Consider the following 18,498-nt stretch of genomic DNA (forward strand, 5'->3'; position numbering starts at 1 on the left):
TAACCTCTCATGAACTAGAGTGGCTAGTTGACCAAATTGAACTTCAAGGTTATGGATGGAGGCTTGCTGATTCTTTATTAAAGTTTGTTGTTCCATAATAGCAGAATCAGTCGTATCATGTCTCTTTTCTGAAGCTTCCATAAACTTCATCAACATAGTCTCTAGATTGGGTTTCTTCTCGGCTAGATGCTGCTCCTTTTGATAAAAGCCTCGACCTGTCTGCCTATACTTCTCTTCTTTTTGCTTCTTATACTCTTCATATGACAACCATTCCTTCTTCGATTTCCTCCAGTCCTCATCAAACTTATCCCCACTCGAGTAGCACACTTGAGCTTTTCTGTTCCCAAACTCATCTAAACTGCAGTCCTTTATCAAGTGTGGACCACTACATCTCTCGCAGCCCACTCTTATGGCATGTATTGACTGGTCCATTTGTGTCATTCTTCGATCCAAATTATTCAGCATGGCCATCACAACTGCTATTTCTTCAGTTTGGGCCCTTCCACCGCCTTTGATTCCATCTTGCATAGGGTTGTGGTATTCGCGAGAGTGTTTCGCGAATTCTTCAATCAGCTCCTTGACCTCCCTTGGATTTTTATTTGTCAAGGGTCCTTGAGAGTCAAGGAGTTGTCTCGTCATAACGTTGACCCCATCATAGAAAATCGACATCTCTTGTTGCACATTTAGATCATGTTAGGGGAAATTTCTGAGTAAACCCTTGTACCGCTCCCATGCTTCGTATAAAAGACTCCCCCAGTTGTTGCTCAAAGTTGGCTATTGCCTTCTTGAGTTTGGCTATCTTGGATGGTGGGCAAAACTGGTCCAGAAATTTCTCACACATTTGAGCCCAAGTGGTGATCGTACCTGGTGGAAGTGATTTTAACCACTCCTTAGCAGCTCCTTTGAAGGTGATGGGAAGCATCCTAAGCAAGACTGTGTTTCTGTTGACATTAGGGACATTAAAGTAGTTTGCAATGTCATTTACTTCATCTAGATGTTTAAAAGCATCCTCATGATCATTCCCATTAAATGGGATATCTTTCAGTGCAGTCAATATGTGCCCCTTCAACTCGAATGTGGCAGTGCAGGTATTGCGGGTTGGATTAAACCGGGACCCACATCTTCTCGAATCCGCTGCTTGTAAGCTCCCATGGACATCTCTTCAATTTCTGCCATCTCGTTCCTTGGCTCGTTCTCGGGTTCGCTCGTATGTTCTTCAAATTCCGGCTCAGTGTCGTATTCGGATTCAGTTTGGACGGGTATTTGATCCAAGTGCTCAAAATTGCTCTTGTGCCTTGAGGATGAACTTGACTCTCCTGTCTTCTTTCCCGACTTCCTTGAAAAAGCTGACTTTAATTCTTGTAAAGGCGTCTTCTTCTTGTGAATTGCAGACTCGGTGTAACGCCTGTGTTTCCGGGCTTGCCATTTTTAGCAATGTAATAGTCTAGGTTAACCTTTGTAACCCGTTTTGAAATAATAAGATTGTATTATTTGAGTATTGTGTGTTTTGTGCTTAATTGCTTAATTATGTGGTTTGAATAATTAAGAATAAAAATAAGCGTCAAAATTTAAGTGTAAAATAAACTTAATATCTTTGAATAATGTTGTAGTAGTTGAAACGAGGTTTCCGAATATATATAGAACGCCCAAATCTGACTTCGTATGAGGAAGTTATGATTTATCGAAGTTCCGGCTTAGCGGTATACAGCCTGAAATACTCGATTTGAGATCGAGCGGTTTTTAGCCGAAGCAATCTAAATGAGAATCGAAGATCTCATTGTTGGTATCAAAGCGATAAAAAGTTAGGCGAGAACGGACGTCAAACGAAGAAGTTATGAATTTATAACGAAAGTTTCTGTCGCGGCCTATTAAAAATAATTAATAAAAATAAAGTCAAAATTAGCTGACGGAGTCCAAACGAAAGTCGTAGAGCATGGTCTCACCTTTCCGTGGATATAAAGAACGTCGAAAACGGAGTTCGTATGAAGAAGTTATGAATTTCCGAAGTTTATTAATCATTTTGTAATTTAATTTAAATCAAAATCCGGCATTATCCGAAGGCCGAGTCATCAGTCCGATCCGACGTACGCCCCGCGTACGTGAGTACGCTATCGCGTACTCCAATAGTGTCGACACTTCGGATGACGCATGCAGTGACGATTTCGGACGCAGTACGCGCTGCGTACTGCAGTACGCCCCGCGTACTCCGAGGCTCCAGCCTCTATATAAGGGATCCGAAGACAGCCATAATTCTTGTTCATTTCTTCTCTTCTCTCTAGTCTTTTGCATCGTTTTTCGTGCCGAAGATACCCCGAAGCCCCGGTATCATACTCTAGCCCCGAGGCAAGTCCCGAGATCCCGAAGATCCCGAGAAGTGCGGTTCCCGAGTCGAAGCTCTGCCCGCGAGAAGTTCGATTTTCGAGGAGATCTTCCAGATCTGCTGAGGAATACTACTTTTATAAGCCGTAGTGCTGTCCGATCATCTTCTGATCAAGTGAGTGTATACTAACTTTCATAAACACGATAATAATACGAGTTTGGTTCGAGTGTATTAATTATATTGTTGTTTATAAGTGTGAGTGTGTAGTTATTTTCTTTCCAAATACAATAATACGAAGTATTTTATATAAAAATACGTGCTATGTGTATATATTTGGTTGTGTTATGTGGGAATGAGTATTCACTCTCTTCTATCTTACAAATCTGCTTATTTCTTTATGAGATATGTGTTATGTGTGTTGTGCCTCATCTGTTATGTGATATATGTGTTGATTAAAGCATGCTATACAGGTTTTCTTTAAACTATGTATACAAATGTATATTTTTATCTACTAATATGTTGGGTAGAACATGGGTAGACAGTTGGTGTGTAATAAACAGATGAGAGGCCTCGTTGTTGTTTGATTGAGTCATCTAGCGGAGTTTAGATGACGACCACGGGCTATTCTAGAAAGTCTTGTGGAAACATTAGCAGGTTCGCCACCTGTAGGTGTTAATGAACTTGGGTGTTCATTCGCTGTACTCCATCCCCCACATGGTTGCCTTATTTGACTTATATTGCTGAGGTACCCCCGAAGCATGTGTTGTCGCCCCGATGAAATATTCTTAGACTAAGTCCCTTATGTTAGTTGTTTTAGGGACATTAAAGTGAGAATAACGGGAATGGGTAATTGGGTTATTGTTGGTTGGTGAAAAATTAAATATGATATTTATTGTGGGTTGAAAACCCTATATGCTCACCAGGCTCCCAAGCCTGACCCACTCAGTTTTAAATTGTATTACAGGTAGTGGCGGAAGGGCATGAGATAGATGAACCATCAAGTTGTTTTGTTTACAAGTCTGCATATGTTTATATTTGTTATATGACTTGTAATGTATTCGTTTATGCTTATTGGTCTGTATCGGAACATGACACCCCGAGTTTTGATTATAATGAAAATACATTTCTTTTATGAAATGCTTCGGTAAACAATGTTTTATCATGTTTTGTTTTTGGGAACAAATTCCGCAACTCTTTCAAATCAAAAGGATTTACTCTGAAAATATTTAAAAGCATAAATGAAAATCGGTCTTTTATGGCCGAGATTTTGGGGATGTCACAGTTGGTATCAGAGCATTAGTTTAAGCGAACTAGGAATTTTTTGGATTTCTAGACTTAAACTTAGAATGTTAAGTGAAGTTTTGAGATGTGTGTCTGTTGTGATTTAGACACGAGCACTAGTTTATTTTAGGAAAGTTGCCTAAAATGCTTTATGTGCTAAATGTTATATGTTGCCATATATGATATTATTTGTTCGGATCTATGGTCTGTTGCCGACCGGATCTAGAAACCTTATGTGTGTAGGATTCTAAGCGTACGTCTACGATATTAGAACTAGCATGTAAACGTTTCGGAGTGATAAGGATGATTCGAATATCTATCATGATTGAGGATCTAATTTCACCTTATTCGGTGTGTAGATCAAAATGGTGAGAACAAGAAGTGGAGTTGGAAATGCTGACGAAAACAGGAATCAACCACCAATGATTGAGCCAATACCTGTCGTAGCAGCAGCACCTGAGCCAATAACAATGGCTGGTGTGCAATTGATGATTTAGACGATGTTGGATCGTCAGATGGATGAAACTAGACGGTTGCTTCAACAGAATCGTGAAGAACTGTCGATTCGTGTGGAAGAGCCTGAACTGAATGAAGGGCACTCGGAAGGTGGAAACTTCAGTGGGTCTGTTGGTCCAGCCAACCCACCAATAGTTAGGCAAGATAACCGTGATGGAAGGAATGATGGAATGGGATGCAAGTACAAGGACTTTTTGACTTGCAAACCATCGACCTTCAATGGAAAGGAGGATCCGATTGGGGTTATGGATTGGATCTCCGAAATGGAGCTAGCCTTCATGACGTGTGGCTGCAGAGGTAAGTTGCAGACTATCTATGCCGTGCGTCAATTCCGAGGTGGAGCCGTTCGTTGGTGGAACACTCTAGGGAAGACCTTAAGCCCTAATGAGCCACTGCAATTGTCATGGGCAGAGTTCTTGGTGCAGTTCAAGCGCAAGTTCTGCTTGGCTCAAAATCTGTTGGAGTTGGAGAATAAGTTTTTAACATTGACGAAAGGTAGCATGTCAGTTGATGAATACACCAATAACTTCACCGATAAGATGGAGTTTGCCTTGCGTATCGTTCCAGACGAGCTGACAAAGGTGGATCGGTATGCGAAGGGACTTCCATGGGAGTACGAGGTGCCAGTACGTCAGGCACTTACTCTAGAGGCAGCTATCTGGGCTCCCAAGTCTGTGGAGAACATGATCAAGGGGAGAACCACCGTCAAGGTTGAGGTTGGTGAGAAAAGGAAGTTTGAAGGAACATCTGGTTCCAGTAAGAAGAGCAAATTTTCGAAATCTGATTCGAAAAAGTTTGGAGGAAAAGGAGGCGAAGCAAAGTGGTGTGATAAGTGTAGGAAAAAGCACTTTGGGAAATGTAGCGAGGATGTGACCTGCTACAAGTGTGGAAAGGTTGGACATTTTGCCAATGAATGTCCGAACAACAAAAGGATGTGTTTTGGTTGCAATGAAGAGGGGCATATTTTGAAAGACTGTCCGAAGAAGAAGGAGGCAGCTAGGCCCAACATTCCACCAAAGCCGAAGGCGAGAGCCTTCCAGATGACACTTGAGGCTGCGAAAGATGAAGCTGATGTCGCTTCAGGTACCTTTCTCGTAAATGAATTACCTGCTCATATATTGTTTGATTCAGGAGCCAACTACTCCTTTATTTCGCATGAGTTTGGTAGAAAGCTAGCTTTGCCTGTTGATAGACTAGATAATGTTTTATTAGTCGAAGTAGCTAGTGGCAAGTTTGTACCTGTTAGCCATCGTATGAAAAACGTCTTGATCGACCTTAATGGGAATAAGTTTCACGAGGCGTTATTGCCTATCGAACTTAATGGTTTCGACATCGTCTTGGGAATGGATTGGCTTAGCGCCAATGATGCCGAAATTTTATGCAAGAAAAAGATAGTTAAAGTAAACCCGCCTGGAAAAGATTCGTTTATGGTGTATGGGGACAAACGCAGAGTGAATTTTGGGATCATTTCTCTAATGAAAGCCAGAAAGTGTTTGACCAAAGGATGTACATCATATTTAGCATTTGTGATTGATGCTAAGAAGGAAAAGAAGGTGATGCAGAGCATTCCAGTGGTGTGTGATTTTCCGGAAGTGTTCCCCGAGGATCTTCCTGGATTACCACCTGATAGACAAGTGGAGTTCAGAATAGACTTGTTACCAGGAACCACGCCAATAGCAAAAGCACCTTATCGATTAGCACCGACGGAGATGAAGGAGCTGATGATGCAACTTCAGGAGTTGTTGGACAAAGGTTTCATTAGACCTAGTTCATCGCCCTGGGGAGCTCCGGTGTTATTTGTAAAGAAGAAATATGGAAGTATGAGAATGTGCATCGATTACAGAGAGTTGAACAAGGCAACAATAAAGAATAGATATCCGTTGCCGAGGATTGATGACCTGTTTGATCAATTGCAAGGTTCGAGCTATTTCTCGAAGATCGATCTTAGGTCAGGATATCATCAGCTGAAAGTAAGAGAGCAAGATATCGAGAAGACTGCATTCAGAACTAGATATGGACACTACGAGTTCTTGGTTATGTCGTTTGGACTAACCAATGCTCCAGCAGCGTTCATGGATTTGATGAATAGGGTTTGTAATCCTTTCCTTGATAAATCCGTGATAGTGTTCATAGACGACATTCTGATCTACTCGAAAAGCCAGGAGGAGCATGGCAGGCACTTGCGAGAAGTGTTAGAAGTTTTGAAGAAGGAGAAGCTTTATGTGAAGTTCTCCAAATGTGATTTTTGGATTCGTGAGGTCCAATTCTTGGGTCACGTGGTCAACCAAGAAGGGATAATGGTTGATCCAGCGAAGATCGAAGCTGTGACAAAGTGGGAACAACCGAAAAGTCCCACAGAGATTCGAAGCTTTTTGGGATTAGCCGGATATTACCGCAGGTTTATCCAAGGCTTTTCTTCGATTGCTACTCCATTGACAGCTTTGACCCACAAAGGAGCTACTTATGCTTGGAGTGAGAAGCATAAAGAAGCATTCGAGAAGTTAAAGAAGAAGCTATGCGAGGCACCGATACTTTCTCTACCCGATGGAGTTGAAGATTTCGCTGTTTATAGCGATGCGTCTGGTGTTGGATTGGGTTGTGTTTTGACCCAAAGAGAAAAGGTGATAGCATATGCGTCTCGACAGCTGAAAGAGCATGAAAAGAATTACCTTACTCATGATTTGGAGTTGGCAGCGGTAGTTTTCGCTCTGAAAATATGGAGGCATTACCTCTATGACACGAAGTGCAAACTTTTCACTGATCATAAGAGTCTCCAATACCTCTTTAATCAGAAAGAATTGAATATGAGGCAACGACGCTGGCTAGAATTACTTAAAGACTACAACTGCGAGATACTTTACCACCCCGGTAAAGCTAATGTTGTTGCTGATGCTCTCAGTCGGAAAGTCAATCTTGAAAGGAAGAGGCCAGGAGCGTTGAGAATTGAAGTTGTCTCGACCATTGTGGAAAGTATAAAGAAAGCTCAAGAGGAAGCTTCTGAGAAAAATGACCGAAAGGAGGAACGTTTGGGTAAAACGTTGGTGTTTGGTACTAACGGTCATGGACTGAAGGTATTCCAAGATCGTATTTGGGTACCTAAGTCAGGAGGAATTAGGGATCTTCTGATGGAAGAAGCTCACAAAACCATGTACTCAATTCATCCAGGTAGCACTAAAATGTATAGGGACCTGAAACCCTACTACTGGTGGCCGACGATGAAGTTTGATGTTGCAAAGTATGTGGCCGAGTGTGTGACTTGTGCGAGAGTCAAGACACAACATCAGAAACCTTACGGGAGTTTAGAACCATTGCTTGTGCCTATGGGTAAGTGGGAAGACATTGCTATGGATTTTGTCACTAAACTGCCCAGAACAAAGAATGGTCACGACATGATTTGGGTGGTCGTTGATCGATTCACTAAGAGTGCGCATTTCATAGCGGCCAAGGAGAAATGGTCTATGGAGAAGCTTGCAAATTCTTACGTGAAGGAAATTGTGAGGCTTCACGGTGTTCCGTTAACGATTGTATCGGATCGTGATAGCCGTTTCACCTCAAGGTTTTGGAAAAGTCTACAAGAGGAAATGGGTACCAAGTTATGTTTAAGCACAGCTTACCATCCGCAGACTGATGGTCAGAGTGAAAGAACAATACAAACACTTGAAGATATGCTGAGAGCATGTACCTTGGAATTCCTAGGTAATTGGGATGAACATTTACCGTTGGTAGAATTTTCCTATAATAATAGTTTTCACTCGAGCATTAAGATGGCACCTTTTCAAGCTTTGTATGGACAGAAGTGTCGTACGCCGTCTTGTTGGCTCGAGGCTGGGGAAAAGCAGTTTATGGGACCGGAGATGGTTCATCAAACTGCTGAAAAGTTGAAAATAATTAGGGAAAGAATGTTAGCAGCTCAAGATCGTCAAAAGAGCTATGCTGACAAGAAGCGAAGACCGATGACTTTTGAGGTTGGAGATTCGGTTTTGCTTAAAGTCTCGCCGTGGAAGGGACTTATAAGATTTGGAAAAAGGGGAAAGTTGAGTCCAAGGTTTATTGGACCGTTTAAAGTTCTTCAGAGGGTTGGGAACCAAGCTTACAAGCTCGAATTACCCGAAGAACTGAATGGAATTCACAACACCTTTCATGTGTGTTATTTGAGGAAGTTCACGGGAGAAGTTCCCGATATAATTCCAATTTCTGAATTGAGAATTGATGAGAACAAAAGGTTGATTGAAGAACCAGAGGCAATTGTTGACCGAAAGACTAAGAAGTTGCGACACAAAATGGTTGGGTTAGTGCTTGTCCGATGGAAACACACGAATGGGCCGAATCTCACCTGGGAGACGGAGAGTGACATGTTGAGTCGCTATCCGCATTTGTTTGTTGAGGTGTGATTCCGGGGACGGAATCATTCTAAGGTGGAGAGAATTGTAACGCCTGTGTTTCCGGGCTTGCCATTTTTAGCAATGTAATAGTCTAGGTTAACCTTTGTAACCCGTTTTGAAATAATAAGATTGTATTATTTGAGTATTGTGTGTTTTGTGCTTAATTGCTTAATTATGTGGTTTGAATAATTAAGAATAAAAATAAGCGTCAAAATTTAAGTGTAAAATAAACTTAATATCTTTGAATAATGTTGTAGTAGTTGAAACGAGGTTTCCGAATATATATAGAACGCCCAAATCTGACTTCGTATGAGGAAGTTATGATTTATCGAAGTTCCGGCTTAGCGGTATACAGCCTGAAATACTCGATTTGAGATCGAGCGGTTTTTAGCCGAAGCAATCTAAATGAGAATCGAAGATCTCATTGTTGGTATCAAAGCGATAAAAAGTTAGGCGAGAACGGACGTCAAACGAAGAAGTTATGAATTTATAACGAAAGTTTCTGTCGCGGCCTATTAAAAATAATTAATAAAAATAAAGTCAAAATTAGCTGACGGAGTCCAAACGAAAGTCGTAGAGCATGGTCTCACCTTTCCGTGGATATAAAGAACGTCGAAAACGGAGTTCGTATGAAGAAGTTATGAATTTCCGAAGTTTATTAATCATTTTGTAATTTAATTTAAATCAAAATCCGGCATTATCCGAAGGCCGAGTCATCAGTCCGATCCGACGTACGCCCCGCGTACGTGAGTACGCTATCGCGTACTCCAATAGTGTCGACACTTCGGATGACGCATGCAGTGACGATTTCGGACGCAGTACGCGCTGCGTACTGCAGTACGCCCCGCGTACTCCGAGGCTCCAGCCTCTATATAAGGGATCCGAAGACAGCCATAATTCTTGTTCATTTCTTCTCTTCTCTCTAGTCTTTTGCATCGTTTTTCGTGCCGAAGATACCCCGAAGCCCCGGTATCATACTCTAGCCCCGAGGCAAGTCCCGAGATCCCGAAGATCCCGAGAAGTGCGGTTCCCGAGTCGAAGCTCTGCCCGCGAGAAGTTCGATTTTCGAGGAGATCTTCCAGATTTGCTGAGGAATACTACTTTTATAAGCCGTAGTGCTGTCCGATCATCTTCTGATCAAGTGAGTGTATACTAACTTTCATAAACACGATAATAATACGAGTTTGGTTCGAGTGTATTAATTATATTGTTGTTTATAAGTGTGAGTGTGTAGTTATTTTCTTTCCAAATACAATAATACGAAGTATTTTATATAAAAATACGTGCTATGTGTATATATTTGGTTGTGTTATGTGGGAATGAGTATTCACTCTCTTCTATCTTACAAATCTGCTTATTTCTTTATGAGATATGTGTTATGTGTGTTGTGCCTCATCTGTTATGTGATATATGTGTTGATTAAAGCATGCTATACAGGTTTTCTTTAAACTATGTATACAAATGTATATTTTTATCTACTAATATGTTGGGTAGAACATGGGTAGACAGTTGGTGTGTAATAAACAGATGAGAGGCCTCGTTGTTGTTTGATTGAGTCATCTAGCGGAGTTTAGATGACGACCACGGGCTATTCTAGACAGTCTTGTGGAAACATTAGCAGGTTCGCCACCTGTAGGTGTTAATGAACTTGGGTGTTCATTCGCTGTACTCCATCCCCCACATGGTTGCCTTATTTGACTTATATTGCTGAGGTACCCCCGAAGCATGTGTTGTCGCCCCGATGAAATATTCTTAGACTAAGTCCCTTATGTTAGTTGTTTTAGGGACATTAAAGTGAGAATAACGGGAATGGGTAATTGGGTTATTGTTGGTTGGTGAAAAATTAAATATGATATTTATTGTGGGTTGAAAACCCTATATGCTCACCAGGCTCCCAAGCCTGACCCACTCAGTTTTAAATTGTATTACAGGTAGTGGCGGAAGGGCATGAGATAGATGAACCATCAAGTTGTTTTGTTTACAAGTCTGCATATGTTTATATTTGTTATATGACTTGTAATGTATTCGTTTATGCTTATTGGTCTGTATCGGAACATGACACCCCGAGTTTTGATTATAATGAAAATACATTTCTTTTATGAAATGCTTCGGTAAACAATGTTTTATCATGTTTTGTTTTTGGGAACAAATTCCGCAACTCTTTCAAATCAAAAGGATTTACTCTGAAAATATTTAAAAGCATAAATGAAAATCGGTCTTTTATGGCCGAGATTTTGGGGATGTCACAGTTGGTATCAGAGCATTAGTTTAAGCGAACTAGGAATTTGTTGGATTTCTAGACTTAAACTTAGAATGTTAAGTGAAGTTTTGAGATGTGTGTCTGTTGTGATTTAGACACGAGCACTAGTTTATTTTAGGAAAGTTGCCTAAAATGCTTTATGTGCTAAATGTTATATGTTGCCATATATGATATTATTTGTTCGGATCTATGGTCTGTTGCCGACCGGATCTAGAAACCTTATGTGTGTAGGATTCTAAGCGTACGTCTACGATATTAGAACTAGCATGTAAACGTTTCGGAGTGATAAGGATGATTCGAATATCTATCATGATTAAGGATCTAATTTCACCTTATTCGGTGTGTAGATCAAAATGGTGAGAACAAGAAGTGGAGTTGGAAATGCTGACGAAAACAGGAATCAACCACCAATGATTGAGCCAATACCTGTCGTAGCAGCAGCACCTGAGCCAATAACCATGGCTGGTGTGCAATTGATGATTTAGACGATGTTGGATCGTCAGATGGATGAAACTAGACGGTTGCTTCAACAGAATCGTGAAGAACTGTCGATTCGTGTGGAAGAGCCTGAACTGAATGAAGGGCACTCGGAAGGTGGAAACTTCAGTGGGTCTGTTGGTCCAGCCAACCCACCAATAGTTAGGCAAGATAACCGTGATGGAAGGAATGATGGAATGGGATGCAAGTACAAGGACTTTTTGACTTGCAAACCATCGACCTTCAATGGAAAGGAGGATCCGATTGGGGTTATGGATTGGATCTCCGAAATGGAGCTAGCCTTCATGACGTGTGGCTGCAGAGGTAAGTTGCAGACTATCTATGCCGTGCGTCAATTCCGAGGTGGAGCCGTTCGTTGGTGGAACACTCTAGGGAAGACCTTAAGCCCTAATGAGCCACTGCAATTGTCATGGGCAGAGTTCTTGAGTGTGGGATTGTCAATCTCGTATAGATCTATACACATTTGTCTCGCTCTATGTTAGGAGATTCTGGTTATAATCATCAGGACTTTAATAGTATTGCTTAAATGAATAAGCGACTGAACATTGTCTCACAAAAATCATATTGATGCTTACGTGTATAATAATGATGAACAGTCATTCTGAAATAAATGAAGTGATAGTATGTTCCTATCTAGTATACTTGAAGTGTAAAGTAGTTGTACGAGAGTATATAGTTAAACTTTATATACTTGACTAGTAAAAATAGTATGAGAGTTCCATAAATTATACCTATTATAATTTATATTTGTATTCTGTTTGATATGATTTATTCGTGAAAGTACCCCCCCTTTGCTCGGCATTTTACAAAGGGTAATGAAACTGAATGAAATAACTTATATATATATATATATATATATATATATATATATATATATATATATATATATATATATATATATATATATATATATAAACATATATAATTAGAATTGAAACGACATTCGTACAAATAACTCTACCCTAAGCCCACATCCAAACATGGAAAATGAAATAAAGTGAATTATTATTCCTAAGCTCTTTAAACCTTATATATATATATATATATATATATATATATATATATATATATATATATATATATATATATATATATACATACGATTTTAGTAAAATATATGTTAAAAAGAGTTTATAAAACATTTTATGAAGTTTTAACAATATATAAAAGAGATTCGGTAAGTTAAAGTCGTTTTTGAAATATTTAGAAATCATATATTTGTAAACACAATATTCTTGTTTTAGTGAAAATAGTGAAAATAGTAAAAAACGCAGGGGTATGAACTCACCTTTTGTGAGTTTCCAATTAAAGATACGGTGTAGTAGAGATAAATCCACAAGTTAAAACTCGATTTAAAAACCGAATCATAATTTATATTAACATAAAATTAAGTATAAATTAGATAATCTAGAAATGATTAAAGTGTCAAACAACACTTAATTATTGTTAGAAGACTTACAATAATTCTTAGAATAGTGGGTGGGTGTTCTTCGTGTTCTTCATGTTCTTCGAGAAAACTAATGTATTTTGGTGTTTTCGGCCCAAAATACGAAGATTGGAAAGTGTTTATGGATGATATCAAGAAAAAAAGATGATACTTGGCAAGATTCTAAGGAGAAAATGGTAAATTTTCGTATGTTATATGAGAGAAAACAAGGTTCTCGGTTTGATGATCTTGGAAGAAAAGAAGTGCTTTTGGTTGGAGGGAGAAGAAGTGAGGATATGTTTTCGTTCCTACACATATATAAGAAGCATAAAGTGTGGCGGTTAGTGGTTCTCAGCTGAGAACACAAACCGTGGCAGGGTTCTCGGTTGGGAGCTCAAACCGAGAAGATAAGGTTGCTGAGTCGCTCTCGTATGTTCGCGGTCCGAGGAGTTTGCGGTTGAGGAGTTTGCGGCCGATAACCGTTTTGCGGTCCGAAGCTAGCTGTTCCTTCTTGTGAAGGTTTTTAGCCTGAGAGAAGAAAGAAGAAGAAGGTTGCGAGGGTTTTCGGTCATACGATAATCCTCGGTTTTTCCTTTGGTGTTTCAACTTCTTATTTCTTCAACATTTTTAATAATTTTTTTTAGGTGTCAAAAACATTAATTTAATTTTATTAAATCAACAAATTAATAAGTTTGACTTTAATTTGATATGTTTGACTTATGTTGACTTTTACAAGATAGAAAATAACGGGTTGTCACATATGGGGTGGGGAGCCCATGGCACTTAGGTGTAAGACCATGTGGGGGAGCCCATGTCATCCTGAAGTAAGACCTTGGGAGGAGCCCACGACATCCTTATATGTTTGTATACATGGATTATCTGGTATATGTAGCTTTTATAGCTAATATGATTATATGTTTATGTGGATTGTGTGTGGGGTATGCTCTGGGGAACTCACTAAGCATTAGCTTACAGTTTGTGGATTTCTTTTAGGTACATCTGAACCCAAGGGAAAGGGCAAGGCTTGATGGCGCGACATGCACTCTCTCTCAAGCGTTATTATGGGACACTCTGATGATTGTAATAATATTGTTATTGTTATGAATTTGAAAACAAATGTATTGAGATTTTATGGTTTATGGAAAATGTTTTTGACTATTTAAAAATGAAAATTTTCTTTTGAAAATTGGGTCGTTACAAGTTGGAATTAGAGTCTTGGTTTGAGGGATTCAGGCACACTCTCATGTGTGTCAGGACTAAAACTAAGGAAATGGTAAAATTGTTTTCAAAAATAAAAGTTAAAAATTTTTAGAATAAGAAAGAAGAGAGTGCAATGCGCGCGATCGGCCGAGCTGTCACACCTCCAAACCAAATTGGCGGAAACATTCGGGGGTAGAGGACGTCATGTATAGTATCATAACAATGCATAATAGTAAAAGAAGCAACAACATCCATTGCATCAATAGAATAGTTAAATACATGTGTGTTCTTTAGTAAAGTTTAAATGACACCAAAAATATATAATCAATATAATGACGAGTCTTTAATCCACTCTGTCTTTCAAAATCTGCATGGGTGTACCTGTCTATTGGTTCCCTGAGAATACAAGTTATTTTGAAAGAGAGTATCCGCATAAATGCTGGTGAGTTCATAAGTGTTTAGTGTCTTTTGCTTAAACTTAGGTTGTAAAATGTTTAGTTTTGTATAGTAAAATTGTTTGTATCTTTCTCAGAAAATCCTATATGCTTTCCTTTCTAAAATGAAATGCAGTCTCTTACCCGAGACCCGACTGTTTGTGTGTTTCCTTATATAACAATGTAAGAATGTAAAGTTTGTGTTTTAACTTGTATAAAAGTAAGTTTTCCATATTACCACTATCCTTTACTAGAAAAATAGTAAGTTTTAACCTAGTGGTACTATCACTGTATAATGAAATGGAAAAATGAAGGCTCGTAGTTGTATAAAATGTATCGTACGCTTCAGGGAGTCTTATTGCCTTTAAAACCAAATTGGTTAATTAAGGATTGAAATGTGATGGGAATGTAACCATGCTGATTGACGGATGTAAACACAACGACCTTCTGGCATCGAAATGATGTGACATTTTGTCTTCCCTTGTCCTTGTCGGATGGGACTGTAGCTAACAGTCGGGATGTGGGATGGTCTCTCCCGTATAGATCTATACACACAATGCTCGCTCTCCCTCTAGGAGACTCTGGTTACTAAAGTGATACAACAATGTATTGTTGTACCATGAGGTAGTATCTCACATTCTAATTATAAAGTACACGTTGTATAGGTATATGTCCTTTTATGTACTTGTAAATGTATATGTATATGTATATGTTCTCTTCTGTACTTGTAAATGTATATGTATATGTATACGAAAACTTCAATCATTTCAATTTGTTTGAAAGGAGAAAAAAGAGGTAGTTCTCTTCTGTTCTTGTAAATGTATATGTTCTCTAAACTATACCTATTATAGTTTACTAGTATGTTTGTTCATATCTAACTTATAGAAACGACTCAATTGCTCAACTTTAACAATTGAGTTAAGTATGACTTTAACGAAAAGAGTTAATATTCATTTACGTATTTGTCATGTATAATTATGAGTTAATCGACAGTCAGACTAGTGTATCCTACCCTAAGCCTACAACCAAACAAGGAACAGGAGTCAAAGTTATTAACAACAGTCCTAAGTCCATCAAAGCATAGTTATACACTAATATATAAATGAATATGGTTTTGAAAGTAAAACAGTTTAAAAGTAGTTTTAAAGAGTTTTAGAAAGAGTTTTCAAATGAAGTCTAACAAGGTTTTAAATGCGGTTTATAACAGTTTGAAACAAGGTATTTAACAGTGTATAAATGTTTATACTAACACAATTACAAATGTGTTAAACTTGTATCCCCCCCCCCTAAAAGCATTTAAAACAGTTAAAACGTTGATTGCAGGGGTATGAACTCACCTGTAGTGAGTGATTTGGATGGTATGATAGTAATAGGATGCTAGGTATTCCAGATGATATCTCGAGCACAAACAGATCCTAATAAGCATATAATAACACATATATGTATATATTTAGTGTATATAATAACTAATTATGAAGGGAAACAAACTAAGGGACGAAGGAACACTTGAAACTAAGTGTTGCAATCACATGTGATTGTATGAAAAGTGTGTTCGTCCCATGGGTTCACGGACAATGGGTGTACGGTCGTACACTCATTGAAGAGACATGAAAAGGGTTGTTTACGGTCCTATCTAGCATCTAGGAAGTGTTCTCGGCCCCATGCTTAGCCTTAAGGAGAGTTTGTGGCCAAATTATGATCCTTAACAAGGGTTTACGACCGTACACCCTTTATGTTCTTGCTAAGTTGGTTGATTTTATGTTGTAAATAAAGTGCTTCTAATAGATATCAAGCACATGGAAAGGATACTTACAATTTAGAAGCTTGATGAAGGGTTCACGACCACCAAGAACTTGTGTGTGTTCTTGGTGTTCTTGGTGTAATATGATGATCTTGAAGATCTAACCCAAAAAGATGAATTTCATGGATGAAATCAAATGGTTTTACTAGATGAAGCAATGTATCAACTAAGCAATGGAAGACACACTTACATTTTTGAAGATCAAGATGATGATACTTGAGAGAGAATTTGGGTGTTCTTGACTTGGGAGGGTGAAAAGTGAAAGAATATCTTATATATGGGCATGAGTTCACGGCCACCTTGAGTGTATGACCATACACTCATGTGTACGGCCGTACACTCCTCTTGAAGGAGTGCTTGGCTCGAATGCAACACAAAGAGCTTACGTTAACTCATCCCTAAACCCTAACCTTGAATGCACTAGGCTTAGAACACTCAAACGGACCCTAAACAGTGCTAAAAGTTAGCAGAAACGTGTCTAACTTTGATTGAATCGAATGGTTGTACAAGATAGAAATTTCGAGTTGTCACATCATCCCCTCGTTAGAGAGAATTTCGTCCCGAAATTAGAGTTTAAGCACTTACAAATATCTAAGTAAAAAAGATGAGGATATTTCAGTTTTATTTGATCCTTGCATTCCCAAGTGAATTTAGGTCCTCGCTTGCAATTCCAACGAACCTTCACTATGGGGATATGACTTTGCTTTGTTTGCTTGACCTCTCGGTCCATGGTCTCTACTGGTTCTTCCATGAAGTTGAGGCTCTCGTTGATCTCGATCTCGTCGAGTGGGATTACATGAGTCTTATCGGATTGACACTTTTTCAAGTTCGTGACATGGAAAGTAGGGTGTACATTACTAAGTTCATGAGGTAGTTTGAGTTTGTAAGCTATAGGGCCAATTCTAGCGACGATCTCGAAAGGCCCTATGTATCTTGGATTTAGCTTTCCACACTTTCCGAAGCATATCAAGCCCTTCCAGGGTAAGACTTTCAATAGAACGCGGTCTCCAACCTGGAATTCCAAAGGTTTCCTTCTCTTGTCTACGTAGCTTTTCTGACGGTCTTTAGAGGCTTTCAGTCGTTCACGAATCTACACGATCTTCTCTGTCGTTTCCCATATGATTTATGGACCTGTGAGAGTGTTGTCAGGAACTCGTACCTTAGCTAATTATGTGTCACCCACCTCAACCCAGCACAGAGGGGATCTGCACTTTCAGCCATAGAGGGCCTCAAATGGAGCAGCCTTTATGCTCGTGGGATAACTATTGTTGTAGGAAAACTCGAAAAGGGGTAAATGACTATCACATGCCTTCCCAAATTCTATCACATAGGCTCGCAACATATCTTCTAAGGTTTGGATGGTCCTCTTACTTTGTCCATCGGTTTGCGGATGGTAGGCTGTACTCATGTCCAACCTAGTTCCTAGGGAACTTTGTAGCGACTGCCAAAACCTTGAAGTGAATCTACTATCTCTATCGGAGATAATGGATATGGGAACACCATGCAGTCGTACGATCTCCCTAATATATGTTCTCGTTAGTTTCTCCATCTTGCCAGTCTCCTTGATAGGCAGGAAATGTGCAGATTTTGTTAACCTGTCTATGATCACCCAAATGGTATCGAGACAACCTGATTTCTTGTGAAACTTGGTTATAAAGTCCATGGTGATCCGCTCCCACTTCCATTCCGGTATCTCCGATTGATGTAGTAAACCTGAGGGTTTCTGGTATTCGACCTTCACCTTGGCGCAAGTAAGACACTTACTCACAAAGGTAGCAATCTCTACTTTCATGTTAGGCCACCAGTATAACTTTTTGAGATCCAAATACATTTTATCTGAACCGGGTGGACGGAATATCGAGTGTTGTGTGCCTCCGTCATGACTAGTCACTGAAACCACCGTGTTTCGGTGTCCAGATCCAGTCCATGAGATATAATGCTTTGTCACCCTTGACCTCCAAGTTTTTATCCATCCCTCTTAGGGATTCGCCCACCACGTTTTCAGGTTTCAAAGCTTCCAGTTGAGCCTCCTTAATTTGTGTGGACAGATGCGAATGGATAGTTATAGCCAATGATTTGACTCTACGACCAGAGTATTCTTTCCGACTTACGGTGTCAGCTACTACGTTGGCCTTACCGGGGTGATAACGAATTTCCCATTCGTAGTTATTGTGTAACGACGTAAAATTTTCAAAACAATTTTTCTCATTTTAAACACAAAATATCTCAAATCATCATTCTCAAAATCACAAGTGTCTCAAATGTCAATAATAAAGCATAAATCCCAGAATCATAAAATGACTCCTCGCCAATGTGTACAATCACGTCGGTGCCTTGTCGCGATCCTCAAAACTACCTGAAACACATAACACATAACATG

At 39.3% G+C, this 18,498-nt stretch overlaps 1 non-coding gene across 1 annotated transcript; it reads left to right on the forward strand.

Annotated features, from left to right (window-relative positions):
* Positions 1-685: 685 nt before the first annotated feature.
* On the forward strand, positions 686-793 carry LOC145056078 (small nucleolar RNA R71). Its single transcript, XR_013685615.1, has one exon. It is a non-coding gene; the product is annotated as a small nucleolar RNA R71 (small nucleolar RNA).
* Positions 794-18,498: the final 17,705 nt, after the last annotated feature.

Source organism: Lactuca serriola, chromosome 5 (genome assembly GCF_051521515.1).
Source record: "Lactuca serriola cultivar US96UC23 chromosome 5, Lser_US96UC23_V15, whole genome shotgun sequence".
NCBI lineage: Eukaryota > Viridiplantae > Streptophyta > Magnoliopsida > Asterales > Asteraceae > Lactuca > Lactuca serriola.